Consider the following 13,365-nt stretch of genomic DNA (forward strand, 5'->3'; position numbering starts at 1 on the left):
AGACCCAGAGGCATGCTTCTGTTGCAATAACTTGCATAACCTGAGAGACCTGGAGTGAATGAACATTTCCAATGGATTGCTGTGTGGAAAAATACTGGTTGATCTGATGGAGCAGGGTTTTTACTATAAACCCAAATATCTGTTTAATTTTCGTATGTCATTATTAAAAATACTACTGATTAATTAGTAATTACTAAAGAGTTGTCAAGTCTTGTCTAACCAACCTTTGGTCAACGCCAGTTACGAACACTATCACGATTTACGAGTGAAGTGGAATAAGCGGAGCCTTGAACGCGTATATATAGCCGCAAGGACTAAAGGGTAAAGGTATGCCCATGGTGGGCAAGATCCCGAACCGTTTTTAATTGACAAATTGAGGTGCAGGGTGAAACGAACAAACCCCACGCCCTGAAGAAATTGCCGTGAGTTTTGTCCAGTGGCAATGAAACATGTCGGCATTTTAAACATATGAGCCATCACGCAGCTTAGAATAAAATATGCAAGCCAGTGTGAATTAGCTCTTTTTATGATATCAGTGTATATCTTTATGGGGTTCGATACGGTGCACACAGTAGAGCACAGTTCTTTATTTCTCTTTCATCTTTAATTACACACCTTAGCACCTGTACAGTTAACTATTGTTTTCCTTACACAATTTTCTTGCCTTTGGAGTGTTGGTAGCTGATGATGAGAATTTGAGGTAGCAGGCGAGTACCATCCTGCTTAACCCTCTTTGGTGGCGCTACCGTGAGGCACCAACACTCCTCCTCACTCTTTTTTCACCATAATTGGGTGTTGGAGACATAAGTTTAAGACACAGTGATAGTCAGTTTAACCTACCTCGTACGCAAAATTTCTCTTTCTTACTTTCTGAAGTGAACTATACCGTTTAATAGCTTAGACGAAACAATCGCAAGCTGAAAACAGTGTCTAAAATTTATGACAACTAAAACAGATATATCAAACAATTGTTCACATTGTGAACAGGTCTTTTTGTATACAGTAACCAACCTTATTAACAGAAGAATTACACGTGGGAATGCTATTGCATGGCTAAAATAATAAGTGAACTAAGTTGGTGAGCAAATTGACGAAATAGATGTTGCTTATGTGATGTTATTGTGTTTTGCGCTTATAATTAATATGCAATAATGGCTTTTGATGTCGCAAATGGCTAGATAAACACATACACATAAGGGTATTAGCAGGGGAATAACACTGTATAATCATTTCCGTGCAGTAATTATGTTTTGTGTTTCTTTTTACTTAAGTTGACCATTGTGGCCTGCTATAACATGGCTACCACCCGCAGCCTGCATTTGAGTAGATGGAAAATTTGTAAGGAGGCTTCGCGCTGACTGCGACCTTGCCCTCCTGTTGAACTGAAAAGCCATGATCATGACGACAAATCCGGGAGAGATGCCAAATGCCCCTGAACGTGAAGATTTGTTGCCAATCCAAATACCGACCAGATGAACATATAATGGTCCCACGAATGAGATACATTTTATCCTAAAGAGACATCCGTAGAAGTAACAAATTAGTTATGGACTCTTAATTTCTATTCATTATTATTTGAGACTATCAATGCGTGAGAAAAACTATCGCTGTATCCCAATGTACTAAGACGACATAATTTCCGCCATTCGACTGTTTTGTAAGATATGATTGCAACATTTGGAATGTAAATTTGGTATAAATATTAGTAGACTAGAGAGGTCTAGCGCCACTTCTTCCCGAACCAATGATCAGAGGTCCCGATGCTGACGGAGAGGACGGTGACTCTACATGACGGCTAGAAACTCTAACTATTTTGCTGAGGACCGGTTCTGACTTAGAAAATGACTTTTAGCCAGAATAGGTAAATATGAGAGAAATGAACTTGCATTTATTTGGCTTTTCTTACAATTTTAGATAAACAATATTCTGTTTGAATTACTGTGTCGGGTGGTTATTTTATTGTCATGTTTATTGAATATTTAGTGTAAAATGATGTTTCACCAAATCTATAGCAACTAGTTGATGCCATTGACCTCAAGGTATATGCAGATTGGTTAGGTACGGAAAAGTGTTTCCCCTTATACATGGCACGGATAGAGTGGTAGGATGAATGTTGGTGTTATGGGCCCCACCAGCGTGTGATGTGTGTGTGCGCGTGTGACTGTGAGATCACTCCGTCCGTGGAAGTAGAGGGGATTCGGAAGCTCCGATCTGCACCAATCTGCATGGAGCCTGAAACTTATGCCTTCTGTTCGTGGTGGAGACCACCCAACAGGCACTAAATGCTTAACCCACTCCTGGGGCACCCATCAGGCCCATTATTGCCAGGGCTCATAATTACTCGGACCACAACACTGTGATGAAGCTGGCACATGAATAATGGGATTTGAACTATGAAGGCTCTACCATATTCATGTGTCTGGATATCACCATGTGGTACAAAGAGGGTTATTGAGCATTCATGCCGGTGAAGAAAAATTGCAAAAGCAGGGCTTGGAATTTGTAGTTATATCCTGTGAGAGTTAGAAATAAACATAAATGCAAACAATTCTTCTTTATGGACACCAAGGTGGCGACGTCCTTCTTGAAGAAGAACATGACAGGCCCTCCTCTACAGAGTCTGGATAATACTGTAGACAATGCCTCACCACGAATGGGTAATACTGATTGCATTTTTCTCTACTAGAATTTACGATAATTATGCACATAATATAGTTACTTATTGGAAAATATTCTGAAAAGTAGACGGATACAAGATATTGGCCCTGTTGAGGAAGAGTATTGTTTATGTGATGTACATTTTTTTATGTAAACTTGACGTATGTGTGGATGGCTTAAAGTAGTAATTAACCTTGCAGCTTGAAATAGGATGGTGCATATGATTTGTATAGTCAATAGTAAACAATTAGACTATGGAGCCGGGAGTGTCTGTCATGGGCTGGACTGAATCTGGCTGGGTCCCTGGGGTCATTACCTGAGTCTTGTGCTTTGGCATTTTTTTATGTTTATGATGTTTGTTGATAAGTGGCATCTCACTGTTTGAGTGGGATGGCTTACGGGATATGTTACAAATAGTTGCCTAAAAGGTGTCCTAGGTTATTTACTACTATCTTTCCATATTTGACTTCAAGTCATGGGGCATCACTTAGAGTCAGCAGTACATGTGTAGTGTCATCCTGGGTAGATATCCCATTGCAAATACACAGATTTACTGGTTAACCATTACTGACGGGTTCACAACAACAACATAACGCAGTGATAATACTGATGTAATGGAACATCAGGAGAATGAACAATCCTACAAAGATTAGTGTTGGAAATGGTGGTCTCTAGTTGGCAGTAGCTTGCACTCTGTCCAAGTAGGGACCCTTCCGTCTAGTCAGGGGGTAAGGGGTTTAAAAGCTAAGATACCCCTGCTCACCCCTTAGTAGCATGGCACGAGCAGTCAGGCCTATCTCAGAGGCAATGTTTGAAGCAGTTGTACAAAATGCTCACAGTAACACAGTGAAAACACTACAAATGGACACCACAACATTATAGAAAAATAACCAATCTTTATCTTTTTAAAACAAGGCCAAAACTACAAAAATCCAACATACAAAAGTAAAGATATCACTTTTAAAAGGTGCAAAACAGTCTAGTTCATAGGAAACTATGAATACATCACTCTTTAGTGCAAAGTACCTGGGATGCGTCAAAAATCAAGTACGAAAGCAGGTACAGGGGTGATAAGGCGCTGAAAACAAAGCGATGCGTTGATTCCTTACTCTCAGGGGAGGTGATGATGAGTCGATTCCTTACTGCTAGAGGAGATGATGCGCCGAATCCTTGCTGCTGTGAAAATGTAAATGTAAATGTAAAATGTAAATGTATAGGTATTTATATAGCGCCGATCACCACTACGGGTATCTCAGCGCTGTACTCATACCGCTGAAGGAACCCTTCCTGGCTTTCCATGTGAGGTGTCCACTCCTGGGCCCCCCCATGGTGAGGCCAGGCATCCCAGCGCTGTTGGGGCCGTTGGGGAGATTAAGCAAGCTATTGCCCAGAGTTGCAGCGTGGGACCCATGATTAGAATAGGCACTGAGGCGAGAATATCCGGTCCGCGGAATTTATAGCCCGAGGCCCTGCCGCGACGGGAATCGAACCCTGGTCCCGGACCAGTGCTCTGCATCAAGGTCTTCCACTCTAACCATTGAGCCAAAAGGAGGTGATGCGTTGATTCCTTGCTGTCAGGGGAAGTGAGGCATCGATTCCCTTCTGCAAGGGGTGGTGATGTGTCGAGTTTCAGACATGCGATCTCGGTCCCTTACTGCTAGGCAACGTTGATGAAAACTTAGCGCACAGGCGTGATGCATGGAAAATGCGGACACGCTGGGGTCGATGCGGCAGCATCAAAATAGGTACCAGATCAATTCTTCCAATCCCGAGCAGGTGATAAGTCGAAACGTCAGCCGCACAGCAAGGCCTGGGTCAGAGTTGGAGTGGGTACCTCAGACATTGAAGGCAGGGTGCTCAGGACTCAGGCTGTGGCAACCTTCGGGCCACACGGCAGGTGCTGCGTCAATTCTTCTGCCGCACCATGCCAATGCGTTTGTCCTTAAACCGCATAGAAAGCTTGCGGCAGGAAAAACAGGCGCAGAAGTCATTGCATGGATTTTCTTCTTTTCTTGCGCAGAAGCCACCTTGGCACCCCTTGGCAGGTAAGAATTCCCAGAAGAGGAGATCAGAGGAAGCAGATGAAGTCTCCAATGTCCCTGAGACTTCTTAACAAGTGGCAAGCACACACAAGCCCTTTAAGAATCTTCTCAAGCAAAGCCCAGTCCTTGTCCTCTCCAAGACAGAAGCAGCAACTGCAGGCCAACCCAGCAAAGCAACCTGGCAAAGGGGCAGTACTCCTACTGATAGCTCTCCAGCTCTTCTCCTCTTGATTCAGAAGTGTTCTAAAAATGTGAGGTTATAGGTCCAACACTTATACCTCTTTTGGCCTTTGACGTAGGCGTACTTCAAAGGATAGTATTTGTAGTGCAGAGATCCCACCTTGCCCTGTCTTGGCTCCAGACACACTACACAGGGGTGGAGACAGCATTGAGAGAGGCCAGGCACAGCCCTATTCAGGTATCTGTGACAACTCTTCCCACCACTCTAGCTCAGGAAAGCCATCAGCCTGGTGATGGGCAATCGGAATCTGCAGGGCACACCTCAGCTGCCTTTGGGTGACAGTCTAGAGTAAATGAACAAATAACTCAGATGCCATGTAATTATTAGAGCAGACATGATGTTGATGTTAGGTAGCCACCGGAGATTCATCTGACTACAAGGACAAAGACCCGATTCATCAAAATTTGGGGTGCACATAGATATTTCGCTTTATATACCTCACAATCATGTGGAGTTGCAATCCTGGTCAAACGCTGTGTGTACTTCAAATACATTTCTACTTATGTGGATCCAGAGGGCAAGAATATTATTATGCAGGATATCGTGCATGAGTGGCTGATGCTGATAAACACGTATGGTCCCAATACGGACACTCCTTCACTTTTTGTACAGCTTTTACAAGAATGTGATACTCTAGACAATTGTATTATGCTATGCAAGGCAGGCTATGTTAGATATCTTTAAGTAAGGGGGACTTCAATACTATCTGAGATATGGTTATGGATGGATAGACTGCATCACCCCACCCGCTTTCCTCAGCTGTTCAAACAGTATATAGGATAATAGGTAGAAATTCCCTGATAGAGATTAAGCATTTTAAATATCCAGATCGAAGAAACTTTTCATTTTATTCCTCAGTCCATGATGCATTGTCGTGACTTGATGTGTGGATGACAAATAAAGATGCATGTACTAGATGTATTGAGACTGCCATACTCCCACGGCGTGCCTCCTCCTCCAGCAACCCTTTTTCAGGAAACTGGCATGGCCCGCATCCAGCAACCTCCCAGAATCCCAGGGACCTGTGCTGTCTTCAACCGACTCTTGTCTACTGTGGACACCAGATGTGTCCAGCAAGAAACAGATACAAGGACTTCGGATCCAAGAGGTTCCGCGACACTTGCACCACTCTGCATCCGACGCCCATGGCCCCAATCCAGGTGGGCCACTGACCCCGTGAAGTCTTCTTGGCAATCCTGACCTGAGATCCAGCATTGGACAACCTCTCTTGACCTCTCTCTTGATGCCTGGCGCCTCCACCTGAAGGATTCCGCCGACCGCGACTGGATCTGGTGGGAAAATTCTTTTTTTTTTTTATAATATATTTATTAATTTCACCATTACACAGTTAGCACATATTATCGCGCAATCTCCAATAGTACATTTGGATTCTTATAAGATGTTACATACAATGAATTAATATCAACACAAATTCCAACACCAGATACATCAAATTTATCCGGGCTCTCCTAACTTAATCCCTCAAACCCAAACCCTCTTTCCATTTTATTATGGGGTCCCATATCCTTAACCCCAGTTTCCTTCCTGTTCTGCCTTTCCGAGCATATATATTTTTCTCCAAATTATAAGTAGACAACAGGTTAGCGAGCCAAACTTGCATTTCGGGTGGGTTTTTATCCAGCCAGGCCCTGGCTATGCAGAGTCTAAAAACTGCCATTGCGACGAAGATAAAGTCCCTCTGAATGATATTGGTATCAGTGACAATCCCTAGCAATATTTCCGGGGGATTTAAGGTAACTTGAATGTCCAGGGAGGCATCAAGAAATTTCTCTATATCTTTTAACACTGTTTGTATTTGCGGGCAGACCGCAAATATATGGATTTGATCTGCCTCAGGGGAACTACACCTTGGGCATGTGGTGCCGGCGGTACCCCCCCATTTTGCTATCTTTGCTGGAGTAAAATATAACGAGTAGAGGGTTTTATACTGCTGTGATTGCAACGGCGCTGAGCAGAGGAGAGTACGCCCTCGGTCCAGTGACTCTTTAAACCAGCCTGGCTCCCCTGCCAGCTTATCTGCCCATTTTTCCATCTGCTTATCCATATCGTCTGGATTTCCTGCTAGCAGATTCGCATAAAATCTCCTAATAGAGCAATCCCCCCCTAACCTTATTTTTTCCAATATTTCTACCTTATCAAACCCATTCCTTCCACCCTGTTTATCCCCCAGAAAACTTCTTAGCTGCAAAAATTTAAAAAAATCCCTCCTGTCTAATCCAAAAGTATTTACTAAATCCTTAAATTGGATCATCACCTCCGTATTCCTCAGATCACCAAGCTGTACTACCCCCTTCTCCATCCAAACCGCCATCGTGGTATCCCAAAAGATCTGCTTTGGGAAGGAGACATTTTTATACAGCCTGGTGTATCTATTATATCTGCCCAGGCCAAATTTTTTCCTCACTGCATTCCAAATCTTAATTGCTGCTTGTACTGTCTTGAACCTAGTTCTTTTGTAGTATGCAAAATCAATACATTTAAGAAAGGAGTTCTCCACCTCAGATCCCAACACTATAGCGTATATCCTAGATGAATCATTTCGTGTTCTACCGTCCAAGCCGCCCCCGCCTATTAGCCCACGCATATATTGCAATGCAGCTGCCCAATAATATAATCTAAAATCAGGGGCTCCCCAGCCTCCTCTCTCTCTAGGCAGAGACATGAAGCGGTATGCCCTACGGGTCCTCAGTCCATGATGCATTGTCGTGACTTGATGTGTGGATGACAAATAAAGATGCATGTACTAGATGTATTGAGACTGCCATACTCCCACGGCGTGCCTCCTCCTCCAGCAACCCTTCTTCAGGAAACTGGCATGGCCCGCATCCAGCAACCTCCCAGAATCCCAGGGACCTGTGCTGTCTTCAACAAAGACTCTTGTCTACTGTGGACACCAGATGTGTCCAGCAAGAAACAGATACAAGGACTTCGGATCCAAGAGGTTCCGCGACACTTGCACCACTCTGCATCCGACGCCCATGGCCCCAATCCAGATGGGCCACTGACCCCGTGAAGTCTTCTTGGCAATCCTGACCTGAGATCCAGCATTGGACAACCTCTCTTGACCTCCCTCTTGATGCCTGGCGCCTCCACCTGAAGGATTCCGCCGACCGCGACTGGATCTGGTGGGAAAATTCAATGCCAAAAGACACACCTGCACAAGCAGCCCCACCGGCCTTAGTGTGTCCAAACTACAGTGTCCCAGCATCCCCCCACTATCCAACTTAACTCTCCAGTCATGTGATTCCTTCAGCCAGCCTTCAGAACTGAGCCTGCAGCTGTTTCCCCTCACCGGAGATCTCAATTGGCTTCAACGTGGCTCCCGATGCCTCCTTTTCACTCTGCATCCGGCCGCTCCTGTGCCACTGGTGGTGCAGTCTCTGTGCTGTTTGGTGCCACTCCAGAACTGATTTTAGCCCCCATGCCCTGTGTCCCTGAACCACAGGTAGTTACCTGTAACCGGTGCCTCTTCAAGTTGCCCCTAGCCTTTATTGGATAACATTGGGCCCAGTGACCTCTGCACAGAGCAGCTCCAGTGCCGCTGGTGGTGCAGTATCTACCTTGGTCAAACCCTTGCCCAGTGTGGACCCAAACCCCCGGAGACTGAACTTGAAAACCGCTTACTTACCTGTAATTACTCACCCTTTTTTATATGGTTCTGTGGTCTCTCACTGTATTGTACCATGTGTGATCCTGAAATACAAAGTATCTCTTTCAGTGGTGAAACGCCTTTCTTGCACATACAAAGTATTGTTTAATGTTATACAAATTTATTGCCAATAATTTGAAAGTATTCCATAAAAGTATACATACCTCTAACTGAGTGCAACTTGGTTCCTAGAAATAAAAGTAACTAAAGAAATATTTTTCTAGACATTGGCCTGGAGCCAGTCATTGAGTTTGTGCTCCTGCCTTGTATGAGTATGTACACCAAATGCATTCACACCACCCTCTGATAAGCCTAACTGCTCAGCCCAGCTACCACTAAATTGAGAGTAAGGTATTATCTGCTTTATCCTCTGCCTACCTTTGGGGACTCACTGGACTCTGTCAACTCTATACTTCTCTTTGGTATAGTATATACAGAGCCTGCTTACTACATTTATTAATTAAATATACAGTAAAATGACTAATCCCTGCTACCCAAGCCATTCAAGGAGCTATGGGACCCTGGAATAGTCTGAACTGTCCCACCTGGAGGAGTGTGATGCTTAGTAGTTGTGTTGGTTTTGTCGATGGCAGCGCTGGCAGGGGCTATGGGTGGTGCAAGAGGCAGTGGTACAGCCAGGCTTTGACCCTGGCAGGACTACCTTGGATGACTTGCACGTGTTTTTTCTCTTACACTCTACATTGACCCGAATCTCCCTACAGCTGTCTTGTTGCTCAACTCTCTCAAAGCATATGACACCTTGGTTTGATCGTACTGTGCTCACAGTACTCAAACACTTGGGCCCTTATAATGGATCCAATGCCTGAATATAGGTCAAAGGTTGTCTCCCCCCTTTCAAGGTGCAAGGGGCATGCAGCAGCCTTGCCACTCATCCCAGTTACCTTTTGTGTTAGCTACAGAGCCTTTGATCAGTATAACAAAAGAACGCCACACCCTGCGAAGGCCTCGAATTGCTGGGAAGAGTTATTTATTAGCCCGCGATGCAGATGACATTATCCTGTATGTAAAGCCCCTGTCTCATAATCCCTCTCTGACACTTAGGATGTCTGGGTTGACAATCCATTGGAGCAAATCCTAAGTGATCCCTATCCCTCCCACTTCCACTATACTCAACACTGACCTCCATTGTAATGGTGTGACTACCCGGTTAGATATTTGGGAGTGAACATACATAGACCTGCGACTTTAGCATTTAGAGACAATTACAGTCTAGTAGTGATGAAAATACAGGAACGAGCAAATAGATGGGGAATATTTACCCTATCGATGGCTGGAAGGATAGTAGTAATAAAGATGATATTCCTACCTTGGTTATTATACTTGTTCCTCAGCACACCTTTGATATTAACTATAGCTTTTTGTTCAATTAATTATGCTCAGTGCTTCTGAGCTTTGTATGAGGACAGATAACCAAGAGTGAATTGGGATGTTCTAATGCTTCAGTACAGCGGGGGTTAAGGGGATTTGCATGACTGCTGGATGTTCCAAGACAAGTATGCACTTATCTTGTGGTGTGTGGAGTTCTGTCTTCCATTGCCAGCCATATTTGAACCAAAGGCACAACAACATCAAACTAAACTTGAGATATCATCGATGGGTGAACTCTTATTTGGGGAGTGAGTTCACGTCTTTGGAACAGTTTAAACCAAGGGGTGGCCTTCCCCATTAGATATTTCCCTCTATTTTACATTGAGACACAGACAGAGGGTTCTTCTCTGTATTTCTGGCTGAGCCTCCTGCTCTTGTGGCCTTCACTCAGGCGGTTGTCACTGCCAAACCACAGGGTCCAATTACTAGCCTTTATAGAACTATTGCGGAAACCAGGAAGAGGCCAGAGCAGGGTTTGAGAAGGCGATGGGGGGAAACTACTCTTTTGACGCCACTGCTAATAACAAAAACCCTTCAGACGATCCTACTACTTTCTCTAATTTCAGGCCAAAGTCCCTATTCCCTTTCCCGACAAATATTATTAAAAATAAATTAACTGGCAATTATTCAGTTACCTAGAGGCAAGTCTTTTACTTAACGATACAGTCAGGCAACTGTAACATTACACAGTATGGAGACAGTTTTCTGACAGCCATGAGTCTGTACGCTCTCTCCTAGACAGAGGTGTTTCTGTCACTTTCATTTTACTGGACCTTTCGGCGGCCTTTGGCACATGGACCCTTTGGCCAACACAGGGATATGTGGTGCAGATTGAGACCAGATCTTCTCCTTTTTATCTAATCGATCTCAACGAGTATCTCCTTATCCTTTCCACTTCTCTAGCTATGAGCTCCACATGGAGTCCCTCAGCGCTCGGCTTTGAGCCCTACACTCTTTAATATTTACACGGTCCTTTGCTAAGCTCATTCAATCTTTTGCCATCCAAATTGTGTCCTACACCGATGACACATAACAGATCATGACCCTCTATCAACCTGATTTTGGTCTGCAAGGCAACTTCAAGGAGAGCCTCTCCATTGTGACAATCTGGATGACGTCTAGATGTCTTAAATGTAACAGTGACAAGTCAGAGATCCTGCTCAATAGGCAGTCCTCTTTGGTATTGTCTCCAGGCTGGTGGCCTAAAGGTCTTGACCCTCCCCTTTCCCTTCCACAAAGGCAAGAAGTCTTGGAATCAGGATCGCTTCCAATCTCTTCTTCAATGCTTACATTACCACAGTCTCGCCCACCTGCTTTTCTCTCTGAAAAGCTAAGAGGAAAGTTTTTGACTTTAGCCCCACTGATACTGGTAGCCTTGTGACCCATGCAATATTAACAATGAGATTAAATAATAGAACTCCCTCCTACTAGATGCCCCCAAATATCTGGTTAGCCATCTCCAGACTGCATCTGCCTAAAATCACACTGAACATCACAAGCTCACTTGCATGTCTCTAATGTGCCAATTCCACAGATTTGCTTCCAAACAATACTTTTGGCTCCCAGCCCGAGCCTGGTTCCTGCTGTATGTGTTTAAAAATATTTTGTTCCTGTTGTCAAGAGGGATGACCAGTCACTGAAATCCAGGGTATCTGCAGCTGTTTTTGACAAACCATGTGGTCTAATCAGCCTGGCATTAGCAAAGCCCCTGTGTTAAGGCACACAGGTGGCATGTCACATGATGAATCTTTAATTTGCCCCCTAACTCCACCATGGCCACCAGTCCTGACTCGGATTCATATTAGAAAAGTGGATCAGTTTCAGTAAAGGATATTTCTTCCACAATGTCCAATCAGAGTCATATTTGGAGTAATCCCTGGGGTTGGACTGTTGTATTGGCTCAAAACTTTGAAAGCAACACTTCTAAAATATCACTTCTCCATTATTGGTTCTGAAAAATTAATAATTTGAAAAAGGACCACTTCCCAAAGTATTAGTTCCTAAAATAGAAAGGGCGGTATGAAACTGAGTAGGGGGGTTAAGGGTTAGCAGTTAAGGGCAGAGGTTATTGAGGTAAAGGATAGGGGATAAGGGCATGGCGTTAAGTGTTTAGGGTAAGACTATGGAGTATAAGGGTTTGAAAAAAGAGGGTTAGGGCTTAGGCATTAGAGCTCAAGGGTTAGGATTAATGCTATAGGACCAATGATGTGATGTAAAGATTTAGGGATTAAAGTTAAATATTGTGGAATTAAAGCTATAGGGTTCGGGTTATGGTATAGCGTTAATGGTTTGGCGTACAGGAGTAAGGGTTTGGCATACAGAATTAAAGGTTTAGGAATTAGGATTAAGGTCAGGGCTTTGGGACATAGGATTACTGGTTTAAGATATATGGTGAATTGTTTTAGGTGTGGGGTTACAGATTAAGGGATAAGTGGTTATGTGTATAGGATTTAGGGATATGGGTTTAGGGGTCAGGGTTAAGCATATGGAGTTACGGGTAAAGTTATACGAGTTAAGTTTGTGGTTTAGGGTTATGAGTCATGGGTTTGGAGGAGAGGGTTCATGGGCCCGTCCTGTGTCATGTATTTTGCGAACTTTGAGGTAGTCGGTGTAACAGAAATGTGTGAGGGATGGGGTTTACTTTTTCTGGAGTATCATCATACTCTAGAAGCAGCAAGCGTGGACTCATTCTGTTGCCATTGATAGCCCTTAGTAAAAGTTATCCGTCCTTCTTTAGCATTTCCTTCATTCCAGTTGCTGGAATGAGACCTCTTTCTAGCCAGCAAGAGAGAGGCCTAGACTGTAAGAAAATATGGAGATTTCATGATAGACCAAAGCTGGCAAACTGGGGATTTCTCAGCCTTACCTCTGACATAGAGTGACTCCGTCCAGCCATTCCTGCCATTCACATGCCTGGCCTCATACTGAAACTCCAGATGTTTCAGAAGGCTAGCATCATGTCTCGGGGCAATGAGAAGTTTCTATTTCTTTAAAATATTCGGACCTAAAGAGATATAAGTGGCATCTTACAACAGCTGATAGTTAAAGAGATGTTGCCTTCCCCTGGACATTGAGGGCGATATTTATGAAGTTTGTGGTGCAGGACGGTGCAACAATTCACCTTGCTGCACTGCACTGCGTCAAAAAGAAAGGGCAGGAATGCGCTGTATTTATCCAATATGGTGCATTTCTGTCCTTTTCCCCTGTGCTGGCGCTGTTTTGGCAGCCTAGCACCAAATATAGGCACCCTTGCACAATGGCCTATGGGTGCCTGTGTTGTAAGCAGGATTTTTTTGTGCAGGAAGGGACACCTTCTTTGACAAAAAGGAATCCTGAGAGGCTTTTTCCTCTTTCTATGTGTGCTG

This window comes from Triturus cristatus, chromosome 10, assembly GCF_964204655.1.
Source record: "Triturus cristatus chromosome 10, aTriCri1.1, whole genome shotgun sequence".
NCBI lineage: Eukaryota > Metazoa > Chordata > Amphibia > Caudata > Salamandridae > Triturus > Triturus cristatus.